The sequence below is a fragment of the Plectropomus leopardus genome, chromosome 8, assembly GCF_008729295.1.
Source record: "Plectropomus leopardus isolate mb chromosome 8, YSFRI_Pleo_2.0, whole genome shotgun sequence".
NCBI classification, from domain to species: Eukaryota; Metazoa; Chordata; class Actinopteri; order Perciformes; family Serranidae; genus Plectropomus; species Plectropomus leopardus.
The window spans coordinates 15,620,234-15,648,180 of NC_056470.1; the positions used below are offsets into that span (position 1 = coordinate 15,620,234).

Below are 27,947 nucleotides of genomic sequence, written 5' to 3' on the forward strand. Positions count from 1 at the left end.
CGCTACTATGATTCCCTTGGTTTACATGAATCAACAGCGCAGACTGCGGACTCAGACCCAGATCAAATTGCACATCAGATTTAATTTCCTACAAACACTGATATGAAGCACTGCAAATATAGATGATGCGAAATGATACCGACAGCAGTATGGTGGTGTGTACATAATTAAGATTAAGACTGCTATATTCTCATTTTGATAGCAGCCTTACCGTGAAGCCCTCAATGCTCTCTTCCCATACAAATCCCACACTGCAGAACAACTCGGGCTCTTGTGTACAACTCCATTAAGAGATCTGACCACTTCCTCTTTCATACACTCCACAAGCAGTGAAACTAAATGGATATCCAAACCTCTGGGGAAGTAAGGAAGATGGCATTTCTAAATGTGTTTGGAAAGACAAGCTATGCAAGTTTTCCCACATATAAGTGTGCGTTTAGCATGACATCGCCACACCAAATCGCAAATGTGCGTTAGTCTGGAAACTCTGAGCTCATTTTCGATTTCGTAGCGATGCTATCACAGGCAGTAGACCTAAATGCCTCTGGACGCAATTGGAAACACCTTCAACTATGGTTGCAACAGTTAACCACAAAACGCATCTCCCTTCCTCCTTCACTTCCTGTTTTTACACATACTTCCATTTAAAATGGGTTTAAAGTTTACATTTTTGCTAACTATACGGTGTTTGTTCATCCGAAAAAACATTCTATTTTAACTGAAAGTAATAATGATTGTCTAAAACTGTATACTCTGATACTGGGGAAACCAAGATATTTTTGAGAGTGTTATCCTACCGTAAATCTCATACCCTTGTACCTATGAATGTACAAATGTAAAATGACTACAGTGTGCAGAGGAAAGCTATTATGGTGTAGCATCAATATGTCTGTGAACTAATTTGAAAATTGCTTCAAACAGAAAGTTCCACATCAGCTGCAGCCATCTTGGTTGTTTTTAAAAATGCCTAAGCTAGATTTTTGCTCACAGTGTCGCCACGCAAGGGTTCACGAGCCAAAAATGCCAAAAAGTGCGAGGGCTCCACAACTTGTAAGTCTCAAACAAACCCAATATTAGGTAAATGGTTGTGACTGACCAGAAGCAGGCCAGGCCAGAGAGAGATCCGTCTGAACAGGAGGGCCACCAGGCGTATATGCCAGAGCAAATAAAACATGAGCTTGCAGATCTGCCTGGTTCATTGGCTAGTGCATGTTACCCGCATAGCCAAAATTATTTCTGTCACACTACTGGTTACCATTTCAGAGACAGGCCTATTCCTCAAATAAAGGACTTATTCTCCTCATTCAGTGACCACAAAACAACAGAAAAACATTTATGATCTGAAAGGTAAAAGCTCTCTACAAATCACCCAAAGAGGAAAAAAAAAAAGCCTCGGGGTCAATTTTGTTGGCTGAAATAAACTCATATGACAAGTGACATCACCTTAAAATCATCATTAAAAACAGAAGCAAAGTGTGTTGTGAATAAAATCTTCACACTCCGTCTGTTAACGATATCTAAATCAAAGATCACTCCCTTTTAAGTTTAGAGAGCACCAGCTGCCAGTTGAGTGTTGTTAGTCACAGGGGCACTAAAAGACAACAACCGCTGTTAACTTTTTCACTAGAATTGCACCTCATGACTTAAACAATGCCTCACATTAACAGTCATATGACTTTTAAAACCAAATGAGCCTCGAATGTTCAAACCATGTTTGGATGGAGCAAATGTCCTTTCTATGTTCCAACAGTCGCCCATTATCCGCCGTGCCTGTGCCATACATTAGCCCATGCAGTGTCGTCCCACTCAAGTGGATTAATCACATCTGAATCATTAAGCTAGAGGTCACTTCTCAGCTAGCAGGGGGACAAAAAAATACCACAGGAAGCTGTGTATGGTGGAGATTAGCTCCTCACAATTAGCAATGCAACATCTGAGTCTATGTAATAGCTGAGTAAAAAACTGCAGCAGCAGGGGGAAGGATTTCAGGAAGGGATTGTTTTATGGTGGAGATTGAGGGCAACCCCCCCCCCCCCCCCCCCGGCTTCGATTTGTATCTCGTTTCAGGGCCTTTGCTTTCTTTGTGCTTATGTGGCCACATACCCTGTGGATCCAGCTTCTGACTGGAGTCACATGAAGACTTACTATGACCAATTTTACAGTAATTTAAGTAAACAAGCACTCCTCCTCCCCCCTCTTCCACTATAACTGGAAAACATTAGATAAGCTGCCTTTCAGACAAATAACTGTAGTCTGCTTTCAAATCCTAAGCTCCCCCTTCCAACACACACACCACCAGCCCCCCCTTATTCTTTTCAACAACAGCCCCCCCCCCAACTCAACAACAGCCCCCCCCCCAACACACACACACACACACACACACAGTGAGAGCTGCATGTGCTTGGGCCAGAGTTCATAGCCTCTGGGGTGCTGAAGGGGGGAAGTCAAGTTAATTTGGTGGTCCTTCAACAGTTTGCTGCTTCAGCCAGAGCTCGATGCCCTAAAACACTCAACTTCTTTCCATTATTACACTCCAATAATCAATTTATGACAAGAGCAAGGCTGTAAATCCAACAGCCAATCCTTTTTATGTGAAACTTGGGGAAATCCCACCCGTACAAAATGTATGCACCACTGACTCATCCAGAACGTTTTTTTTTTTTTTTTCCTGTCAAAATGCAACTTTTTTTCGAAGAAGCTGATTGATGGCTTAAATACACACAGTTTTGAACGACTTTGATGTTTGTTTCCTGTGCAGCAAGGTTGCTATTTAAGCTTTGTTGACGTTATTATTAGTGCTTTTAAAAGCATTAGCTGCTGAAGCCTTGTTACAGGCTGGTCAGGTCATGGAGGTTGCCTGAGGGGTCTGCTACACAGTCCAGAGAGAGGAGCCAAGTTTTACAACAATGCAGCCAACTTTCAGCTCGCCGGAGCACTCAAAAACATTTGACTGGAGGTCACACGCGCTTCCTACTCTGCCTATAAACACAAACAGGACACTTTTAGCTTAAACTCTAAGTGCCACCCGGCTTTATTCAGCACTATTGCTCAAATTCCGTTTCTTTTATCACCCTCACATTGCTCTCCCTGTCTGCGCCCCCCCACCTCCTCCTCCTCCTCCTCCTCCAACCACAACCGTCCTGCAATCTTTTTTTGTATTCAACTACTCACCCGCCAGTCTGGTGATTCTTGGAGTCCCAGAGACTGCTGCAAACAAGTTCAAAACGCGATCCTTGCCCGAGATGACCCACCGAACTTAAAGCCAGCTGGGCCAAATCCAAGAACCGGGACAAAACCAAGCGGACACTTCAAAAAAAAAAAAAAAAAAAAATCACCCAGCGTTTTTTTTTCCTCTCTCTTTTAAACCCACGGAGGGGCTCGGGTGAACACTTGCTTCAACAAAAGACGGTTTCACTTTACTGCTTTACTGTTCGGGTCCGAAATTTGCCGAGCAATATCGTCGGAAACTGCTCGTATTCCCTCCGGCCGTGTTGTTGTCGATGATAGTGTCCACATGAAAAGTAACACGGCGCTGTTAGTTGTTTCGAGGGGTAGGAAACCAGCGAGTTCGCCGTTTACAGGCTCCGCTTCCTTTTTCCACACACACACACACAAGCATACACACACACGCGCTCTCTCTCTCTCTCTCTCTCTCTCTTCTCTCTGTGCACACACTCTCCACGCTCTCCCTATCGCTCCCTCCGTCTCTGTAACCCCCCTTCTCCTCCCCTCCTCCACCTCCTCCTCCTCTTCAGCTGTTCAACAGACGCATCCACATGGCTGACCTAGTCTTTCTTTATCCAGACACTAGTGAAGGAGAATTACCCCGACCACACTAAAAAAAAAAGAGAAAAAAACGAGCGAAACAAAAACATGGACTGGATTCAAATAATCGTCGGGGACAAAAGGGTGGTGGTGGTGGTGGTGGTGGTTGGGGGGACGCCAATGGGGCTGCTGATTGATGGCAACCCCGTAGGGAAACGTTGTGTGTGTGTGTGTGTTTGTGTGTGTGTGTGTGTGTGTTTGCACCAGGAAGCGAGATGCACGGCAGCCAAAGTGGCCCGACCTACAATCATCAACCGATCAATGGTAACGCTTATGGGAATGTGACTGAAACACTAAAGCGAGACAATGAAAAGCAATGAAAGCTTGTAGTAGTAGTAGTGCCTTGTTAATAATGGCTTAATAGCACACTACATTTCTCTTTTCCCATTCTGCACAACGCCACCAAGCAATGGCACGTTTTAATGTTAGATAAATAAATACATCTGTAATACATGCTGATGTCTATCTGAAAACATTAGCTATATGCATCTGCTGGAAAAAAAATAAAAAATACACAAGAGAAAAGCGGATGAATGCTGCTCAGGCTTGTGGAGCTCATTTGCATTTTTTGGATAATGAATTAATTAGTCACCCCACCCATTTAAAAGCCAGAAACAAGCGAGGATGATAATGTGAATAGTCCATTAGCAATATTTGGGAGGGTGATTTTAATGGCTAGTCTGCACATCACATCAAATGTGCACTGTAAAATCTGACAAGTTGATCTTACTTAAAAATTATCAATAAGGATTCTGCTCATGATGAGGTTAGGAGATCTGCTTTGTTAACATGTTAAAGAATATATAAATATAACATAGTTTGCAACCAGCAGGATACAGATATATAATAGTAAACTTGGTTTACTGAAGTTATATAAACTTAGAAAGACTGGTGTGATTGAACTTTTCGCTTTTAAGTTGAAACAACTTCACAAACTTAAGTACACTGTAAAGATTTACTGGCAGGGTCACCAATATATTCAAGTAAAATTAACTTTCTTTTTTCCTGTTGTTACATTTAAAAGTTTCTTTAACTGTTAATGTAAAAACAGCATGAGCTGGGTTTTTTTCCACAGCATTTTATTAAACCTATTTAAAAATACATCATATAGCGGTTTATTTCTATTTTTCATTTACAGTATCTTACATTTGACTTATTTGTTTTTATTCACTATTTGGTTTGTATTTTTATAACCACATTTTAAGCAAACTTAACTAATTAGATATAAAGTAAACATAAATGAAGACTAATAGCTCTATTTACTTCCATTTTTAAAGGCAATCCGTTTCCTAGATTTCTTTCAAGTAAAATAATCTTGTCAGATTTCACAATGTCGCTATTTTTCAAGGTCTCATTTTGTGGGAGAAAAAAATGCATTACTGTCTGTTTCCTCTTTATCTCAATGCTACCAGTGAAAATAAATCTGACAATCTCCCTTACACATAAGAGCAGGGTGCAAACAAAGATGGCCTGCATTAAGTTATAAATTAATAGGGTTAGATTTCCATTTCACCGAGCAAGTAGCTTGACACATTTTCATTGTCATAAAACATGATATTATTGGATCACTGTCAAAATCCAATTAACTAAAGCAAATAGTTTGGGCTCTTTTTGCACTAAAGCCAAACACGGGCAGCAGGAAAGACAGGCAGTGAGGATCAATAGCAATTGAGTTGAGGGGTGGTGTGCAGGGGGTCTTTCATTGTGCTGCAAACCATGTTGGTCGTCTTCGTTTCAAAAGCAAAGGGTGGGAGTGAGCAACAAAGTGCTGGTAAAAACCTTTTCCAGCTCCTGAGGCATCACTCCTGAGTACCCCCCCCCCCCCCCCCCCCCCCTCCCTTATAGTAACCTAACACCATGGCAGCCACAGCTCCTCCCTTATCACTGTATGTATACATTTCACAAGGTCAATGTTTATGATATTTACACACAGTCTGCCTCCTTTCCTGAGTTACACAAACAACCAGAGGATACACGAATGATAAGAAATGCATGTCTTTTTTTTCCTGATGCACAATCACGGCGTTAATTCTATCATGTGTTACGCAAGACAAAGTCAGCCATCGTTTTTTCAGTGGGGCTGTGAGGCTTAAGTTGGGCCAAGACAGCATTGAAGGGTGAGTGTAGTGAATCCTCTCTGAAGGCAGTGCAGAGCAAAGCTGGATTGGCTGGCGGGGCAGGCTCCCCTCCCTGGCAGATGAGATCCCATTATCAGGCAGACGAGAACTCCACCTCCAGGATTTCACAGCTCCTCTGTTTATCACATGGCTCTGTCAAGTTGGGCACCATTAACCGATAATGAAAGGAGACAACCGGTGCAGTTACAAGCAAAGCACTCCACATTCTACAGGCCTAAGCATGTATCTGGGAAGCTGACTGTGTCTATTCAATTCTGTTCAGCATTCAAACAGCCCATCACAATACCTTTTCCCTGAGCACCCCCCCTCCCACAGCTTACAGTGCCTTCGATCCCAACAGAACAAAAACTGGTTTCTTGGTGCCTCTTTCTCAATTCAGAGGAAATGAAATCTAACGGAGCTCCGCGTTTGCTCGAAAGAGAAAATGACACTTTTCTGCAGCCGCCTTTTTCCTAAAGATTATTAAAGGAGAACAATTCCATATAAGAGCTAACAAAACCAGAGGGGGCGTATGAGAGGGGGAAAAAAGGCACCGAAAAAAAGCAACACAAACTATCATTTTGAAATATGTTTTCTTCACCCACATCAAACATAATTAGTACAAGTGTTACTAAACAAAAAGACTGCAAGACAGCCACTGAATCAAAGGCCAGCGCGGCCCCCTCCCCGGTCTGACTACTCCATTTATGGTTTATAGGATTCTGTAGCCACTTACGCTCATTAAAAATGAATACTTAACAAAAGCTGTGGCTGACACACACTGTTTGCTTTAGCCTGATTTCTCCACACTGGAGAAAAACAAGCCACTCAGAGGCAGCAAACACAGAGAGTGAACGAGGGAGAGAAAGAGAGAAAGTGCTCGGCGATACAAGTAAGTCAGCCAGTAGCTGAAACAACAGAAAAAAGCGACATGGATGACTGAGCCAAGCCTGTGAGAGACTTGGCAAGCCTCAGAGGCCCTGGCCTCTTAAGCACTCATATCTAGTAACTTCATTTAATACATTCACCAGGGATGAGCAGACAAGTTGAAGGAAAAAGGGATTGAGAGAAGAAAACAGACTTGTAAACCAAAAGGAGGGTTAGGTTGTGGCGGTGGTGGGGGTGTACTTCAGAAGCTCGACTTTAACACATGACTAAATCTCCACTGTGTAACAAGCTAACTTCCCTGCTGCCAAAACATTATGCGAGGAGGGGAAAAAAAAAACGGATGTGCTAGATTGAACCTTGAGACCATTTTACCATTCTCGGGCAGGTATTATCTACAGAAGCTGTTCCTCTCATATTAAAAACTTGAGCAGCGCTTTTCCAGATGGGGCTTTAAAGCAGTGACTCTCTTCGCCACACGTACTAAATCCATAAAGAACAAAGACTCTGTGTGACTGCTGCTTGAAGTTACTGTTCCTCATACTGACGGCAAGTGCTGATAGGCCTCTCCCTTCACTGCTGGCAGGCAAGCAAAAAAAAAAAGAAAAAAAAAAGGCTGACTTCAAATCATTCATTGCCCCTTTTAGCCTTCATGGATTCTTAAGAGAGTACTTTACAAGTTGGGGGAATCCAAAGGGAAAATAGGGTCTTACACGACTAATTAAAACACAGACTTTGCCTGGAGGGGGTTGAGAGAAGGGGAAGCAATAAAACAATCCTCTCCAATCTCCCAACAAAGTAACTCAAGGAAATTACTCAACTAAATATGGTTAACTGCACGCTTGTGGATATGAAGATTCAAGGACTATTGCTTTTACTAAAAAGAACAGTACTCGACAGAGTAAAATTTCATTAACTATAAAAGCAAAAAATGGACCTTTAATAGAATAGAGGTTACACTTTTCTCCACACAAGCAAACAGCCCTATTATGGTGACAAAAGACTAACTGGAAATCAAGATGCCCTCTGGAGGCAATCCAAACAGACAGCTAGTAATTAACCTGCTACCTAGCGAGCCTTTATTTGCGATCATTAACACAGTTGTAAAAATGTGAAAGAAGCCAAGGAATGGTATTTCACTTCAGGCAATCAGTGCAAGGTCTAGCCTTGCATAGCTATCTTGTTTACATAGCTATTCACAGTCACATTTGGCAGCCTCGCAACACTCTGAAAACCAAGACACTTGTAGGCTACATATGTCTAATCTCTTTGCCAAGCTACACAAGCTACTCAAGAGAGTGAAACTTGCTTGCAGCAGCCATTTGGTAAAACTATTGCATATTTAAAAAAAAAAATGAATGTAAGTAAACCTTATTCCAGATGGAAGAATCTGCCACCTGGCAGACAAATTGATCAAATGTTAGTGAGAGGAATCACAGCATTTTCTCTTTATAAAATACAGCAAAACCTGATTGCTCATTTGCAGACTTTGATATGTAAGAGCAGAAAAACAAACTGCTTTCAGTAATAGCTCACACTGTCATCAGTTTCCATTAAATGACAGCGTGCTAAAATGTAGAATAAAGCTGAGCTAACAGATCAGTGTGTGAAATGCTTATGAACCAGAAAAAAAAACTCTGTATGGCCGTGAACTCACACGTATGGGAAGTAACACTAAAATGCACACGTGTAATAACTTCCATGCTATTTCACTAAAGCCCCTGATTTTCCACAGACATTCTTCAAGCTCTCACATGGACCGTCTGTGTCTGTCTGATTCTCCAGGCAAAACAGGGCCTCATTCATCTGAATAAAAGAGCAGTTCAGCCTGCCGTGGCTGTACCGAGAACAGACTCTGAGGAATGAGACTGTATTTCCAAAAAGGGCCGCAGAGAGAGAGAGAGACAGAGTGCGGGCTGTGGCGAAAAAGAGGAAGTTTACATTTCAGGCAAATCCTTCTGTGAACAAAGACACAGCAGGATAAACAAACAGTGCATGTGTCTGATGCTCAGCTCTGGAAGCAGTTAGAAGAATCCTACTGCAGCAGGATGAAACTGTGTTTAAAAGTCATCAGCAGTCAGCAAAGCACATGTGATCTGTTGTCTTGAAAGCAAAAAAAAAAAAAAAAGAAAAGAGAGAGAGAGAGTGGCGGTTGGGGTGTGTGTGTGTGTGTGATTCCTGTGTGGTTACTGTCTGCAAGCTAATCTGCTCAAATAGCCAGTGACTGCTCCATTTCACACAGAGCACATGGCTGTCTCACCTCCACACACTGCCACCCTATGGACAGAGAGCTGAAGTGCAGCTCAAGTGCTGTTGCTGTGCTAAAAGAGGAGGTGGAGTGGGGGAGGAGAGAGTCATAATGTGTAAAACAAAAAAAAAAAATTAACTCCCCACACTATAATTCATGACATGCGTATTAAGATGCTCAATATGGCGCGATGGCCCACAACGCTGTGGCTTCTTTTTTTTTTTTTTTTCCCCAGTACCAATGCTTATTCAGAAATCAATTACTCTCCTCTGGTCACACTTGGCTGCTCTCAGTGTGTAAGCTAATGATTCAACCATCTCGTTTACAGATAGATAGTGATAACCAGAATAAGCACATCCATTATAGGTCAAGTCATTCAAGCTAATTTTTCACATCTTGAATTTTTCCATCTCCTCACATTCCTCTTTTTTTCCAGTTTGGCATGAATAACAGCAGAGAGAAGTAATCTCAAAGGCAAATGTACGGTCAGCATGTCAACACTGGGTGCGGTGAGAAAAGGATGTGTTATTTAAAAAGACAGCACACAGACAGGGTGTTGAGGCTGTGTTATGAGATTAGACTGTTTTTTCGCAGGAGCGAATGGGTAAAAATCTGTCTGTGTGCAGTCGGAGCAGACAGTTGGGAGATCAGTGCTGAGGTCAAGAGGAGCCACTTAGCTGTGCTTTGGCCTTCCAACCCCTACAGCGTTCAGAATCAACCGCTCAACTGTGGGAGTAGATAAAAAGCTTGGCAGCAGTCTTGCAACTGGAGACGGCTACATTTACTAATGCATGCAGGCTATATTTATGGATTTTTAAAGGTACAAAATGGAAATTAATGGGAGTAGGTAGGAAGGTGGGAAGCTTGCTCATTAGCCAGAGTATATATTAGGTTAGCCTCACTAGTCCAGATCCCAATAGGCACTACATCTAGAGGCTTGTTATAAACAAACAAAACAATAAGCAATCCAAACTAAAACCATACCTCTCCCATTTACAAGTAAACCATGAAGGTCTTTTTTTCCCCTTCAACTATTATCACTATAATTTAATACATGCCTTAATGAGATTTAAACCAGATGTGATGATGTTTTACCCCCCCCCCCCTACCGCACACATTATTACAACAGCAATGAGACAAGAAGAATAGCTGTCCCTTTCATGTCTCTGGTGAGGAGATAATGTGCTGAAATCTGAGAATAATATGTTAGGTGTCATTTATGATTACATGGCGAGCCCGCTATTCTTTGTCTTTATTGTTTGGACTTATGAATCAACTGAGCATGGAAGTGTGTTTCTCATTATGCTGTTGTGGACACACAGAGAATTACTACTCAGAAGTGGTGAGCTGGAAATTCTGCAAATTGCTTGTTTGGATGCACATACTCTGCATAATGCATGAAGCATCTAACATATAATAGATAGCGTGTGTGTGTGTGTGTGTGTGTGTGTGTGTGTGTGAGAGAGAAAACGAGAGCAAACAAGTGGGAGAGAAAAGGGGATTGTGAGGTGGGCCAATGTTGTTGATATTTGACATTGAGCAGAGTGGAGACCTAACATGCAGCACGCTAACTTGTCTTTTTAAAAGGAGCAGTGGGGAATAGATAGCGTAGACTTGGTGCAGCATTGGCTCCTTGAGTCAGCTCGTGGAAGAGCGATGGATGGAAGTAAAGATGGATGGGTCGCGTGAGGGAAGGAAAGACTGAGCGAGGGAGTGCAAGCTGTGGCGCTCTCCCTGTTCCTGCACACATCAGCAGCAGGAGGGCAGGGATGCGCGGAGGCCACAGCGAGCCAATTACCAAACTCATTAAGTAACCTGCTAGTCGGCTTTGAACTGCAGCCCCCCCTTTTTTCATATCGTGACTGGATTCTCTGCCGCTGTTCTGGACATTTAGATAGGCGCTGCTCTCACTCTTGCAACTCCTTTTTTTTTTTTTTTAAATGGCAGGAAAGGAGAGAGTAAATGGCAAGACGGTAATCACATTTTGACATGCGTTCATTGGAATTAAAAGTGCAACACAGAGTTACATTAATCACGTTGCCAAAGATAGCATTGCACTGGCTTCAAAAACGGACAAAGGTGTTCTTAGCCTAATGCTAAAAGCAAATAATAAGGCCTGACCCAAATGTTTCAAAGCTTCAATCGTTATATAGTATAATAATTGATTTTCAAATCCAGACAGCCCATAAATTAAGAATTAGTAATCCAACATGATTCATTATGCATCAACATTAATTATAGGTTATTCTCAGGAAAGGACGTTTAAACGTAGTGACAGACATAGTTTTGTGGTTACAGTTTAACAAATCAGATAAAAATCTGTTCCAGCATGATTTCTAGTAGCTGGCATACATGAAGGGAGAGACAGCACTGAGTCAAAAAAAAAACACAAAATGTTACGAATCAACGCACATTAGAGCTACGTTACGTCACCAGCCACGGGGAAAAAATTGCTGTTATGTAACATAATGTGGAAGATTATCTACAGAAGATTACTGTTATGATTTCATTGCACAAAACAAAATCCCATGACTTTTCGAAATCTTTCAATGATTTTTACTAATTCCATGACTTTTCCAGGTTTTCCATGTCTGTACAAAACCTGTTGTGGATGGGACATTAGCCATAATACATTTTTAAAAAAATAAGTTTGGTTTGAGATGGTTACTTGAACCTATAAAAGGGGATTTAACATCATGATAGACAGCGATTTGTGCTAATCATTGTGCTCAAAATCAATTTTGAAGCTAGAGATTGGTCGGTCAGGTCTAAGTAAAGACGCAGCCTCCATCTTTATATACAGTCTTTGGTATGAAATAGTTTCAAAATTTACAAAGATGACCCCCAAAAAGTCGAGTGCCAGATATGCCAAAGGCACCTGAGGTATCACAAATCTACAACAAGCTAAATAAATTAAGTATCAGCTCAGCCAGCTTGCAAGGAGCTCCTTTTTTCTAGCTACTATGCAGAATGTTAATGCCCCCGCATGCTAACAAAGTGTCCGACTGTCATGATATTTTAGATGCAACACTGAAAACTGATGTTTCAAAAAATGTCCTCTCGTCCCCTCTTCCCCTGCTCCCACAGAGCTTCAATTAATCGTGCACATTTCTAAGAATCAATGCCCCCAAAACTGGTGATCTGGACAGCCCTAGATATAATGCATCCAGACACTAACACAGGAGAGGGTTAGCATGAGTTAGCAGTAGAGGGATGAATGAGTGCTGACAGGGTTGAGCCTTTATCTCCAGTGGAACAGAAAGAAAGAGAAAGATGGCTGCGGGGGGGGAGGAAGAGAGTGGAGGAGCACAATGAGGGGTGAGGATGATGATGATGGAGAGAAATAAGACTGAGAGCACCAAGGGCAGGTAGAGAACATGACCAAGGTCCACAGGGTGAGCAGGAATAGAAACATTTTGGGGGAAGGAAGGGGGGGGGGGGGGGGGTTAGAAAACGCTGTGTTAGTCAGCGCTCCAGTGTCACAAAGCATTGTTGACTAACCTTGACTGCATTCACCTCCTAGCTCACTGCCACACTGCCTCTCAACAAGTATTGACACAACGACAGTCTGCAAGAGAAAAACTGAAGGGGAAGAACAGACGCACACAGAGGACAAGGGGGGGAAAAACATAAATGATGTGCAAATGGAACAAACGAGGTGATAACAGCTTGACAGTAGAGGTGTATGCATGGGTGAAGACGGCAGCCATATTTGGCATCATGTTGAACACATGGTGAGTGTAGCCACTAAAAAAAAAAAAAAAAAATACCCCTCACAGTGCAGTTAACATTTTCTACGAGAAGATTGTGAGCATTTATTTTAAGCCAGTATTCATTTCCCTCTTCACAATAAACCTCTCTGGATACACACAGATCTAGACACTCATACCTGCTACACACACTGCTACACACACACACACACACACACACACACTCACAGTCCCCCCACCCCTGAACCTCCCCCATTATCCCATGAGCCCTCTCTTCTCTGCCTTGCTTGACAAGAGCTTGGAAATAAAAACATCACAGCTCTGCCTCGCAGCACCTGTTCAATAACATTGACATTTCACATTCAGCATCCGCACACCGAGAGATTCCCTGCATTTACTCTCTTTAACACCCAGAAACGCAACACACACACACACACACACGCACACGCACGCTATCAATCTGCTACATTTCAATGCAAGCATTTTAATACTGTACAGACTGGGGATGTGTACAAGTGTGCATTTCTGTCCTGCATGCATGTGCGTGTGCCTGCAGTTATGTACCATATGTAACAATGTGAATAAATTGTTGAGTGGAGATCTAGATTTTAAGAAACATTTTTAAATAACAACTCAGTGATTAAACGTCCACTGTGTGGGATTCAGGGGGACATAGTGGCAAAAATGGAAAGACATAAGTATGTTTTCTTTCAGGCTGTTCTCCCAAATGGTTTGTACGTTTTCCAACAAAAAATAATGGAACTAAATTTGTAGGGCTGCCCCTTGAAAGTCGGAGACCCTCCGAGATAGCTTCAAGTCGAGCTTATCCTGTGCAGTGCTCTTCTGGGGACTTTTTGATCCCCAGATTTTGCTGCAGAGTGAGTGCTCTTGACTTTCATGCCTCTCTTTGATGCTGCGGATATGCAGGCAGCGGCACAGAGGGAGAGAGACGGTGAAGAAGTGGCGAATTAACAGTCACAGCAAGTTAATAAGAACACAGTTTGTGGCTTTTGTTGAAGTCTAGTGTCAGCAAAAATGTTGTGCATTTAGACCATGGCGGGCCGCCATAGTCTAATTTGTCCTGCCACAGTCTAAATGGAGCTGGACTGTTAATTAAGAGCTGTATTAAAACATTCATGGGTTATTTATAGCTCAGTAGATGCAAAGACGTGCAGAAGAAGGTCAGGCTGATTAAAAGTGAAGCTAAACCTCTCCACTGTGCCTAAAACTCTCTGTCACTTACAAAAATAGGCAATTAGAGTGAGACCACCGAGAGTGTATAATCACCTTAAAATAAATACTTTTGTTACCTTGAATGAGTTGTGTATATATACATTTGGAGCGGGTCCTCATCTACGCAAATCTCCACGTTGAACCGTCATGTTTCCGCAGTAGCCCAGAACGGACAAACCCGACACTGGCTCTACATACGGCCATTTGCCTTCTAGAGTTTTAAATTGGCCACCATAGTTAGTTCAATTTCTGAATCCTCACCGTATACCACTAAGTCCTCCTAAATCGTGCACATTGGACCTTTAAAAATTTTGTAGAAATAGTGTAGTGTGGAGTTGTGTCCTTTTCTGTTCATGTGATTCAATTTTTTTTTTTGCCCCTTTTTTGGTTTGTTGCAAACCCAAATTAATGATTAGAATAATTTAAGTGATACATTTTGGTTAAGAATAATATATGGTACGTAGTAATTTGCGGAGGAGCAGATTAAGGACAGGACACCCTACAGACAAGACAAAATAATGAGCGACTGATGAATATGTAGGGCACAGTATGATGAATACATGTAGGAGTTTGTCTGAGCTATTTTTCTTGAAAGGATGTTGTGGCTGGTTTCTTAACCAATTATTTCTCCACGTCAAAGCTAGAACAAAACAAGGCATCCCATGATATTTACCAGATGTACAAAAATGATACTGTTTGTTATTATTCGTTCGCTGCCTCTGATGCAATACGCCTCCTGAATTCAGCCTGCATTTTGAAGTGAAATGGTGTGTTCCCTTTTTGAATTTGAAAATAACACCAGGTGTGCAGTGAATAAAATCCAAGTATTTCTGTCCGTGCAATCTCAGCACTGTACAACGGCACAGCGAGCAGAGCAAGCTGTCAAAAATAGCACAAATGCACACAACAACATCACTCCCGATAAGCACATAACATTTAAATTTACGCCACGATCAAACTCACCAAAGAGGATTTGGGGGGAGGGGGGTTCTAGATGTTTGATGTCAACATTTGGCTCGATATTCTTTTAGCTGCATCGTGGCACTATAATGCATGTTTTTATACAACAGTCACCACCTGAGGAGAAGATGAAATGCACAGTGGGCCACCTAGTGCCAATGTGCTCCATGGTGTCACCAGGTGCAGCCTAACCTGGGTGGCTGAGCAGGGACATCTGTTTGACAGCATTAGAGCCATCAGAGCGCTGCCATAACCACAGATTAAATGGCAGTAAATCTGAGGATTAGATCTGTGTATGAATAGCTCACATTGATTTCACAATCCCTTCAGTAACTCTGGAATTTCCACAGGGACAGACAATGTGGCCATCAAGCACACACACACACACACACACACACACACACATAATCAAAGACTCATCTGTCTCCCAGTTTTTATATAAAAAAAAAATCATTCTGTGACTAGCCCATCTTCATCTTATTCTGCTCATATCTCGGCCTTGAGGCTGTATCCAAATAGCACGAGGCATGCAACATCATTCCTTTAACTAACTGCCCATCCATCCAGTCTCTCTCACAATAGAGCAACTAAAACAAGCTCAACAGGCCTAGAAATGTCCACTCCTATATTCCAGTATGTGTGCTCATGTGAGAGCAGGATCACTTCCATGCTCTGCAAGTAGAGGGATATTATATGTGAGCACCGTGATACGGTGGTCAACAAGGGTGAACTCGCTGCAAAACATTCGCATTAGGAGAAAACGTGCTGTAGCTTCAGCAATAATGCCAATTCAAACATAAAAATCCCAAACAAATACAACAACGAAAATGTGCTGCAAATTAAAAAAATGTGACACAGAAAGCAAAAACAAATTTTAACAGCAACATGCTGCAAATACAGAAATAATGCAAAGTAAATAAAAACACACAAACCCCCAAAACAAATGCAACAGAAATGTGCTCAAGGGTCCAGGGTTAAGTTCAACTTCCTGTTTTTTTTTGTCTTGTGTATGTTCCTTTTTATCATTCTGTGCGCACTCTAAATTCGGACCTTTCTGCGAGTCTGTGAATGCAGCGCAGGTGGAGCTCTCCATGAGTTATTTTTTTTCCTCAGCAGCAGTTTGAGTAGGGGGTTGGATGGTTGATCTGCTGATCTGGTCAGAGCTGATCAAAACAAATCAATGGATAAGATAAGGAGTTGCTGCAGCAAAGTGACAGCAAACTTGAAAAAGAGACCAGATGAGGGAGTGTGTTTTTGGCACAGAAAAATACATTTTGGCCTTAGTCTTTTACAATATTTTAAAAGAGCAATAGATTTATATAGCTAGTGTTAGCATGAGGCTAACCTGCCGAACTCCTGTTGTGTTGACTGGATATGCAACATTGTTTTTTGTTTTTTTTTTTTATTTTATTTTGGAGGTTTGTGTGCTTTCCATCGTGCCTGTATTTGTAGCATGTTTGCTGTTAATGTTCTTGTTTTGGCTTTCTGCAGCACATTTTGTCATATCCAGAATGTTTCTGTTGTGTTAGTTTTGGATTTTCTTTTGTGTCTTTGAACTGGCATAATTTCTGAAGATGCAGCATGTTTCTCCTAATGGAAATATTTTGAATGCATTTGCCCTTGCAGGCCACCGAACCACGGGATGATGAGGATGATGACAAAGACAATCTGGACTTTCCTTCTTTAACTGTCTGGTCTCTGTCTAAGTATGTGAACATGCACAGTTCTCTCTCTCTCTCTCTCTCTCTCTCTCTCTCTCTCTCTCTCTCTCTCACACACACACACACACACACACACACACACACACATATACACATACACACACAACCTCAGCCCCTCTGAGACCCTTCTGACACAACAATCCCCAAATCCCGCACTGAAACCTCAATCCCCTCCGACCACCATGTCCGTTTGGAAGCTGGCTGACATCAAAGACAACTGCTTCGCTTTCATGACTTTAGTCGGCTTCTCAGTCTGTCAGTGTCTCTGGCTGTCCGGCACATGCTCATCAGAAAAGCCACTATTTTAACACCAGGCTCAAGCTAACCACTTCAAACACCTCCACAGCACAACACGGAGAAACCAAAGAAAGCATGTGCTGCATCTTCACTATTTCCACTCTAAGAGGCAGGGTGGCGAGTGTGTTAGGATATAAGCAATGATTCCAAAACGGGTGTCTAAGTGGAAGACAACACACCACTACAAGGAATTGAGTCCAAACTTCACAACCATATTTGGCGACCTGACTCTCTCTCCCCAAAAGGGCTGCTCTGGTCATCATAGCTGACCGTAGCTACCTATCAAACCAAACGAAAGCGATTACCTGGTGATTAGTGTGCGTTGTGAGGCAGCTCCATTAACCTTTGAGAAACAGTGTGGAGGCTGCAGTGTCTAACCAAGTGGAACGCTCTTCTTACTACCTCCGAAAAAAGACATGAGTGAGGTGAGCGAGAGAGAGAGACTGAGAAAGTCGGTGTGACAGAAGAGCAGCTCCTGTTAGGTAAGCACATTGAGCCGTCAGGCCGGCACATTCATCAACACACAGAATGCCAGTCAGCAGCACCAGCAGGCTCACCCGCCTCTCTGCCACGCTACTGTTACTGTGGTGAGGTGGGGAAGGAGGGAGAGTGACAGGGAGGCATTTGCAAAGCAGATTTGGACCATTCGCCCAAGCATTTGGCAGTGCAAATGTTTCTATGCATGGTTCGGGTGGTTTTTACTAGCGTTTCCCCTGCCCTAATAGATCAGCAATGGGCTGCTAATGATATCATTATCATACATAGACTGTAATAGTTTGGAACCAGGGTGTGCCAAGATCAATGGACGGCAAAATCTGGATCAATTGATTAGTCTGCCGCTGTTAAGCTGCTAAAACATATTTTGCACACAGTCAATGTGTTGCTGGAGAGGCTGTGAATGAATTGGGTCCCTGCCTGTTTTCAGAGTGCAGCATCCAGACATGGGGTTATGCAAGTGGATCTGTGCCATATGAGAAGTGAGCCGAATTGGCAGGGCTGATGAGCTTCCTGGGCTCTTCTTAATGTCAACCACAGCCACTACTATTACACACAAAGTTCCAAATTAGGGCTAAAATGACTATTTAACAATCCTGACGAAGTGAAAACAAATGTCATTTCTGTTGTCGCTTTGTCACTGTGAAAGTCATGCCACCACAATATCAAAGTGGTTTAATTTAAAAAAAACATGTAACCAGCAACAAGCCTGCAAGTTGGGAAAATGTGTTTTAACTTGCACATGGTGCAAAGGAAAATTGGTTTTGTTCAACATACATGGTTAAGCATTAAAAGACTATTCATCCTTGTGTGGAAGAAGGAAAAGTATCATAGTAAATCAAAATTACAATTATAGGACATGGTGCGATGTCAGATGTTTTTAATCTTGAAGCATACGGCCAAGGTTGAGGACTTGCGAGTTAGTTTGAGTTTGTATCAGCAGAAACATTTAAATAGCACGTAACATTTTCAAACATTTCCTCATTTCTTTAGCAGCATGATGTGAGATTTGATTCCTGAATAATTTTCTGATTTATGCAATCAGTGACAATTTATGTTGACATTTTAATGTGTGGGTATGACTAAAGAGTAGGCCTGGTAAGGAATATTAAACTTTGTAAGGCCTAATGTTTATTTTAGACCTGCAACAAATAGTCAATTAAGCAATTAGTTAATAGACAGAAAACGTATCTGCGTTCATTTTTTAATGGATTTATAGCAAAAATGTTTTAGCTTCTCAGTTGCAAGGACTTTCTGGTTTTCTGACTCTGTTATGACAGTATAATGAAAAAGTTTGGATTTTGGACTGTTGATCAAACACAAAGCAAGACAATTGTCCCTGTGGGCTCTGGGAACTTGCTCATGGTCATTTCTCCCAATTTACAATTGAACAATTAATTCATTAGAAAATTAATTGGTAGTATAGTTGAGTTGAATCAACACCTCTCTCATAAAATGAATTTTCCAAGCATGACAAAGGTGCCATTTATTGCAGGGCTATTGCATTGAACTGCATTATATTTTAAAGATATTAATTTGTCGCGTCCACCTCCTGGACAGCGTTGAATCATACCCGCTCCTGTTGTTTCCTCCGACCGACTTGGTCTCAATCAGGACTGTAATTTGAGAGCAGGCTGATTGTATTAGGAGGTAGCTGATTGTGCTGATGAGCAGAGAGCTGCTGAAGAGAAGAAAGTGGGCCAAGCACGCTGAACAAATACTGCCATCAATGACAGGTGGGATGATGTAAGGTTGTCAAAAAGACTGTTCATTTTGAAAAAAATATGCAAACTGGGCAAAACAATACTGTCTGAATTAGTCCAACTTTGAGATAGGGGACTTGGCAACAGCAACACTTTTTCCAATGCAGCAACACCACCTAAATCACATTTAAGTGAGGACAATCTATCCACAGGGTTAACTCGATCTGCAGCATGATGCAACGTATTCCACTATACAAAGGCTAATGCAGGTAAATCAACCTAGTGGACTTGAATGCTTGACACTAAGCTTCCTAGCACACTAGCTAGCTCGAGTGGGCGAGAAATTAACCCTGTTATGTGTCCTGACACTGGGCCCTGCTCCCCGGCAAATAAAAACATGCCTCTCACTTACTGGCTGCCTGCGCCCACAGCCCCATACATCAGCATTATAAAGGAGCTCGGCAGCCTCAAGGTCAGCTCAATTTCCTCCTGCCGTTATGAAGTATCAGAATCACAGCGAGAGGGGGCACCCACACACATGTAAAGAAATGATTTAGGGAGCGAGGGAGGGGAGGGAGAGAAAGAAAAGGGGGGTGAGGAGGGATTTGGAGTGTGAAGGAGAGGTGGTGTGTAATACAATGGGGAACTGTGACAAATCACCAGGAGAGAACCAGCCTCTTCTACAGTAAGGATGTGTGAGTGCGGGCATTTGTGAGAAAACGTAGAGAGCATTAAGCCTACTTCATTCCACACGCTAAGAGAACATAGTAGTCTGTAGTATAAGTAATAGGATTGAACATTTTTTTTGTCTAACAAGCCGATTCCACTCGTGTACTAATCGCTCAAGTGTAAGTCTGAAACTACAAAGCAATTAGACCTACTGAATTATTGTTTCAGAAAATGTGAATACGATGTTTACCATTTACTGTAATTAAATTCTAAGCTGTTACATGGGCATAACAGCGACCTAATGCAAACTAAATGTCTTTTTTTCCTTTTGAGATCTGGGCCCATTCATCACATGCCCAAGCAATTTGATAAATTACACAGAAGCATGAAAGCTGATCATTTGCGTAGCAGAGAGTGTTGTGCATGTGTGTGTGTGTGTGTGTGTGTTTGTTTGTGTGTGTGTGTGAGTGTTTGCCTCTGCTTGAGTCGGCAGTCATCCTTGGCTGCCTCGCTGGCTGAGGTTTGACATCTTCAGCTAAGAGCCTGGGGAAATAACAGCAAATTCACTTAATGGCACCACCTCATCTATTCCTCATACAGGGAGAGGAGGGAGAGTTCCTTGAGGTGTTACAAAATGGCTGTGTGCTCTCGGCTGTGCTTGCCGTCTCTCCCATCCGTGGGGGTGCAGGTGTGTGGGTAAACACAGAGCGCATTGAGATCCATCACCGGCCTTGGTCAGCCACCAGCTGTAATTTGCAGTCAACTCTGACCCTTTGTGAAAAGCCAACCTGCCTGTGCTGCCGCTACGAAGCTTTTTGTAGTGACAGAGTAATCTGGTTTGATGTGTGTGTGGTCGCATATGTGTGTGTGATGATCTGATGCAAAGACAAACATATGTGAACACTGATGCAGCGTATGGCTGCAGGTACGTGCATGCATGTCTGTGCAGGTGTAAGTAAGCATGTGTGTGTTTGCAGGGAGTGCTACAGAGCCAGAGGTGTAATGGCCCCACTCCATCTTTGCGTGAGGTATTGCAGAACAATCCAAAGCAGCTGGGAAAGGGCCGGAACAGGCCTGCAGTTGGATAACATCTCAGCGTAACAGCAGGTATGCTATCAGTGCAGCCCGAATCCCCTTAGGGCTATTTTCAGAGCCTCTGACCCCAGTGTGACTGGCTGGATGACGTCCCTGTGCCAACAACACAGGAAGAGCAAGACCCAAAAGCATGCTGCTGCTTCCTCTCGACTGCACAACATTTCACTTCAACAGCCCCGAACAGCTCTGCTATTGTTCAGACGTTTCACTAAAAAAGACTCAACGGCTCGATGACTAAGCTCACAAGGGCCGCAGTTTTTCAATAATTTACCCAACTCAGACAATGAATTATAAATCACCATGTAAACACACTTTTCCAATTACCCTAACCTGAACACCTTCATATTCAGAGAAAGCATAATCACATTAAGACATGCATTCCAATTGCTTTACACAACAGCATTTAAGATGTGTGTACACCTTAATGGAGTGATGAATCACAATCAGAGCTTTGACAATATTTTGCAGAAATCCAAATGCTCAGCCGTCTGACTCAGCCTTCATGTAGCTGCAGGATGAATAGTACAAAGCACAGTGTTATTCCAGGATCTGTTCAAAGGCTATAAAACAGAAGCAACATGACGGAGAGATATGAGGCTGAACACTGAAGGGAAACTGATGTTGCAACATAATGTGGAGGAGGCGTCTAAAGATATTAATTGGGCTAATATGCCGGGTAGCATGTAAATGGAAATTAGTAGCCCACATAAAGTAGCATAAAAATACATAAGCAGAATAAGGTCAGCTGTGAGATTGCTGCAGGCAGTGCAAATGTAGTTGAAAACACAATTGAAATCAGGGCTGCAACATTTTCATTGTCAATTCAGCGGCTGATTATTTTCTCAATTAATCAGTTCTTTGTTCGAAAAATGTAAAAATTCACATTTCCTGGAGTCTGAGGCGACATAGGCTGTGTTTGAAATCACACTATACATACTATTCATACTAAGCATGAGGTAAAATTGAGTATATAGTGAGTCACACTGCATGTAAATTCTGTGTATGCGAGAATGGTGGATGTGAGCTACATTAGCAAGAATGAGATGTGAGCTTACTGGACAACTGGCCTTGCAATGCACAACCATTGTCACCTGTGGAAAATTTGGGTCTGGCCATATAGACTGAGTATGTAGTAGGCCCTACGCTTGTATGTGATTCCGATCGCAGCCCGGGGTTTCCTAACATTCATTTGTTTGTGGTGGGCTGCAACAATTAAAACATCTGCTGCTACAAGTAGATTTTCTATTGGACTATATATACACTGCGCAGTTATTCATTGCACCACACTCTCAGAGCACCGAGCGTACTGTTGTTACCATAGACTGTGGCTGTAAGCGACGGAGCAGCAGAGCACCAGGAGCAGTGAGAGTGAAACTTAACCGTTCATTGTGCTGGGTCTAAAAGTTTGCATTCATTTACTCTGCTTCTCCTCTCATTCATCAATCTGATCAGCTCTAACCAAACTCATTAATTATCCACACCTTGAATCTTACTGCATATGAGTTTTTCCTGTGCTGCGTTCAGGGACCTGCAAAAACCTCTGAATTTACAGAGGAGGCAGAGTGATATAAAAAGGGGGGAAAACATGTATATGGGGAGACAAGGAAAAGAACAAAATCTCACATTTAGATTAGGAATCAAGCGTTTTTGCTTCAGAATTACCAAAATAATTTATTATCAGACAGACCCTTATGATTTAAAAGGTGATCAGGATTGAAGATGTTTTGTCCAATAGACAGTTGGGGCGACGCACTCTACAAGTCCCGCAACAACAAAATCCTCTCTGAACAAAAAGACTTCTATCAGTGGCAGTGCACAGAAAAAATCTGGTACTGTTGTACCACCAAGGCCACATTGTGCTCTTTGCATAAATTTCCAGCAGTGGTGTCTGTTAATAGACCTACTGATAACAGCTGAATAATATGTATCAGTGAGTGCAGTGGTGCTGGAGCAGGGTGATGGATGCCTCCCGTGTGCTTTCCTCTTATATAAAGCTCTCTCTCCTCTCCCATCCGAGTGAGTGGCTTCCCACTACTTGGCTCCCCACGGTTAGCTTGTCAGCAACCTCTCCATCTCTTTTCTCCACACCTGCACCTGACACTGCGAGCGCCTTGTCACCCACCTCTCCTCACCCCCCTGGAGAAAATGTTCAGCCCCGCCCAGCTAGCTCCCAGCAGCCCCTGGGGCACGGGACAATTAAAAAACGAGGCAGGAGCTCAGTCGAGCTGTCACACTGAGTCTCAGATGGGACCTTGCTCGTATTGCTGCAGAGGTTGGGGGAGTTTGGCGTCGGAGCCTGAAGAAAATAGTACACTATGTCTGTTGTAGTTGAGATCAACACTTGGTTTAGTGCAAGGTGATGGCAGCATATCAACACCCTGAAAGAAGTCTGGCTGGAGCGATATATTTGGCTTTACAGTATTCAGATACTGTCTGACTGCACAGAGAGGGAGAGACACACACACACACACACACACACAAATCCACTGCTATATTCTGGTGTCAGCCAATTACAAGCCTGCCCTGACTGCCCTTGACTACACTCCCTAACCTTCCTCCACAATCCATGTCAAACCCTCTGCACTGATTTTTTTTACCCGTCCTGCTCCCCTCTTTGCTTCTTCTTCCTTCACTTCTTTTACTTGTCTGTCTTTAGGGTGTGAAATTTTTAGCAGCCCCATCTAAATACACCTTCAGGCACAGAGTCAGAGCCATCTGCCTCCTCAGGTAAGAAGTAATGAGCGGAGAGAGGGGGAGACAGTGGACGAAGGGGTTGGTGTAATACCTCATCAACATTATTAAATCATTTCTCCCCTCGGCAGTCCCTGGGTGGTCCTGGGTTGTGTTATTTCTTAGTCAGGGTTCAGTGGCCTCGGCTCCTAGGGTTGAGTTTGGCTGCTTTGCTAGCCTAGCGCTGCGCTAAGCAGGTGTCAGGGGAGTTTCCCCTCAATTAAGCAAAGGTAAAGTAATGCCTCTCACCGTGGCGGCACCGTGAATACATTAGTCTTGCTGTCACCACAGGCTACAGCATCGAGACGCATGAAGAAGACAGACAGCTGGTTGCTTGAAACGCTGCTGAAGCAGATTAAGCAAACCAGGATTGTACAGCACTGTATTTAATAAAGGCTTATTTCAGACCTCTGATACCGAGCAGATGAAATGGCCTACAGGATATGATCTGAAAACCTTAATTTATGTGGATGAATACATCAGCATAATCAATTCTAATATATACCAAAACAGTAAACAGTGTAATAACATTTTGTTTCAGAGTTGCTGGGAGTTAGGCTAATGAGTTTGTATTAGCTGTCTGAGTGGATGACACTGGAGGACACCGAATCCTTGTTGTGTTAATTAAAGCTCAATGAAATGATGCCGATGAAAAATTAGCATGACCCCACAGCCACAGTGAGGGATACTGCCAGGAAAATGGATCTCTCTGTTAAGTTGTTTTCAAGGCGAGGCTTAGAGAGGAAGCACTTTTTAGAAATCAAAATAAATCATTTTAACCAATTATCTAATTAACTAGAAGTGGCAAACATCTGAGGAATCAATTACACACAAGATGGGAGTAGGGCTGCAACCAACGATTAGTTTTATCAGCGATTAATCTGACTATTATTTTCTCGATTAATCGCTCTGTCAATAAAATGTCAGAAATGAGTGAAGCATGCCCTGAGTCTACGGTGACGTCTTCAGATGGTATGTTTCATCTGTCCAAATATCCAAAAATCCAAAAATCTAAAGCTGTTCAGTTTATTATCATGTATGACAAAAAACAGCATCAAATTCTTACATTTAAAGGAGGAGACACTTTGATGATTTTCAACCAGCTCTGTATCAAAACAATGTGGGTCGTGTGTGTCAAAGAATGATGTAAAATGCGTCCTTCAGCAGACTTTCGTTGCCTCTTTAGCTATTACTCAAACTACATGTTGTCCTGCATTTTTATATTTCCTGCCACAACAGACACGAAGAGTGAAGAAATGGACCAAGAGACTGACGCCTCCTCTCGCTCTCTCTCTATCAAAATCAGATCAAAATCCAGTCAAACGATAAAACTAGCCAGTGCTGAACAAACCTACATGAAGATTCTTTAACTGTGCCACCTATTTCTTGTCTAAAATGTTTTCAGAAACACAATTTAGTACCCTGTTTAGCTGTAATTGTGAGAGTTTGCACACAGGGTACCATACTGTTTTCTGCATAGTTAAGACAACAGCTGAAAAAACTGAGGTCAAACAGTAAACTAAGCAGCAGTGATTGAATATAAACCATATTCCGTTACTATGTCTATTTTACATGTTTTAGTTTACTGCTTATCTGTAATACGAGATCATTTGTTACCAGCGGGCTGCCACTGTGTCAAACTGACAAGTCTGCATTACATCAACTACCAGTATTATTTGTCACCAGTATTTATTGGTCTTATAGGTGCAGAGCATTCTGGTAGTTGTAGGTTTTTTACATCTTGAGCAAAAGTGATTGCCACAGCTATTTTTCTTTTGCTTTCTCTAGTCATGTAGTAGTATTTGCATCTTTCTACTGCATTGACAGCTTAGATTTAGGAAGAGACCATCTTTCCAGCAGATAATGCTTCTTTAAAAAGCATGAAACCAGTAAATGTTTACATTTTTTGCTTAATTAAAAAGCATGAAACCAGTAAATGTTTACATTTTTTGCTTAATTAAAAAGCATGAAACCAGTAAATGTTTGACTTTTTTGCTTAAAAAATACTAAAACACTAATTCAATGAACAAAATAGTTCCTCTGTCAATCTACTTGTGGATTATTCGATAAATTGTTGCAGCTCGAAAGCACATCTTACCACAAATCTATAAACATAGGATGATTTTGTCATTTTTATGTTTGTTCACCAACGATGATATCAATCAACATCGTCTCAGTGAAAAAATAAAAATGCTCTCTTGACATTTTAAGCCATCACACTAAAATCACCCTACTATTTTACTCCATCTGACAAAGCCAACTGAAAGAGGGGTTTATAAAAATATGTCAACAGTAGCAATAATGCCTTCTTTTGTCAGTTTGTACGTGTAAGTACTACAGTGTGCTGGACAGGCCTATTGAAAAGGGCTGATTGATGGCTTCACTGTAGACTGTCTGTCCACCTCTTTCCCTGATGAGACATGTCAATGTAAAGACACATGAATGCAGCAGCCTGTCCTCCATTTTCTCCTCCTCTCCTCCTCCTCCCTTGTCAGAGGCAGCGAGAATGACGCAGTAAATACAGATGCTGTGTGCGCCGTAATTCTGGGGCCCGCTGCCTTTTATCTGCCATGACAGCTTCTGCTGCTGTCGAAAATCAAACGCCCGGGCACAAGGAAAAAGCTAGTATTCCCTTTAATAAACTGCCAGGCAGAGCAGAGTGAGAGTAGAAAAGGAGGCACTCAGCTCTGCTCGGCACTGGCCAGGCTTGGCTAAGCAGCAGCTGAGGGGGAGAAGCAAGATAGAAATGGGGAGAGCACTCCTTCAGGCATTAGTTGGTATTATGCCGCTCACGCAGGCTCAGGCATCCAGCATCATTGCACTTAGCAAGAGCCAATCGGTCAGCGGGGAGCGATGGGCACTCGGCAGAGATATGCACACTGAGATGAGGACCACTGAAAGAGACGGTGGGCAGCACAGTCAGCACCTGCTCCCCGACTCGACCACAGCCCCTCTGAGCTGCCAGGGTCAATTAATTATATCCCTCTCTCAACGCTCTCCATTAGGATAAACAGAAATAAATGAAGAGCAGCCTGACAACAAGTGGAGCGCTGAACCTCCAACCCCCAGCAACACAGCTGACCAGCTCCTCCTTCTGTTGATAAATCAATTACTCATCTACAGAAATAACTGCTTTATAATAGCTTAAATCATATGATCCATTAATCAAATAAAAACATTACAAGTTATGGCTTCTCAAATGAGAGGATTTGCTGTTTTCATTTCATTGTAAATTAAAAACTTTTCTTTTTGCTTTAAATGGTGGTTAGACAAATGACACACTGAAATACATCACTCTGAGCTCGGGGTGTCGGGATTGATGATAATTAAGATATTTCAAAGTGAAATATTAATATTGTCTTAATAATAGAGAAATGATAATGTGTAAAAATTCTAGCACCTATTAAATCATTTCCATTTCTTAACGTTCTCTGTTTGTCTTCCTCCCCCAACACCCCCTGGTTTCCTTTTCACTATGCATTAGGTGTAATTGCTCTTTTTGTACTATTTTATACACTTAATGGTTACACACTTTGTCTCCATCGCTTTACACTTGTATTAAATGTGTCCATTTGCCAAAAACAAGAGACAAAACTACCAAATAATAAAAAAGTTAAGGATGAATTTGACCGGCAAGATTGTCATTACTTCAAATTTCCAGTAGATAAATAGGAGTGGGGATGTGGGCGCTGCAGCACCCCCTATTGACAAGGTGTGGAACAACATATCCAGAAGGTAGTTGGGTATTTTACAATAGCTAATGACCTATCTGAACATTTGTAGTAATACTGAACAGCATATGATAAAGTGCCTGTCGGCAAATCTATGAATAAATATGTGTTTAAAATGTGCGAATTAAAAAATTTCTTCTCTATTTGATCTGATATCGTCGTCACATCAGGCCACACTTGAGGGGTCAGCTAAACTTAGGGAGACATTTTCCTGCAACAGGAGCTAATAATCCAGAGCGAAATTGTGTCCAACAGCTGATGGAGCCACCGATGTTAAGTACATCTGAGCAGCTTTCCTGTAGCTCCTGTGTTAGCGCATGCACATACTGTACAGTGCAGCATCCCTCAGTGAAAATCTTTCCTCGCGCATATGTTCAGATGTCAGGTTAGTATTGTTATCGTGATCTCTTTTGGCCGCGATAATCGTAGAGTGAAAATGCGGATTGTGAAAGCCCGACTTTAAGCTGTGGTGTGTTGTGAAGGGAAGGTTATAGGGACTAAATTAGGAAAACATAATATATAAGATTA

At 42.2% G+C, this 27,947-nt stretch overlaps 1 protein-coding gene across 3 annotated transcripts in view; it reads right to left on the minus strand.

Annotated features, from left to right (window-relative positions):
* The window catches only part of rerea (arginine-glutamic acid dipeptide (RE) repeats a), a 152,647-nt gene that overhangs the window by 107,914 nt on the left and 16,786 nt on the right, over positions 1–27,947 (minus strand). Inside the window, exon 1 of one of the 3 annotated variants that reach the window (XM_042491198.1) lies at positions 3,172–3,305. The exons of 1 other annotated variant lie outside the window; for it this stretch is intronic. The gene's annotated coding sequence lies outside the window, so the exon portion shown is untranslated. Of the gene's footprint in view, positions 1–3,171; positions 3,306–27,947 lie in introns of those variants that run through there. One more of the 3 variants, XM_042491196.1, reaches the window with a different exon arrangement.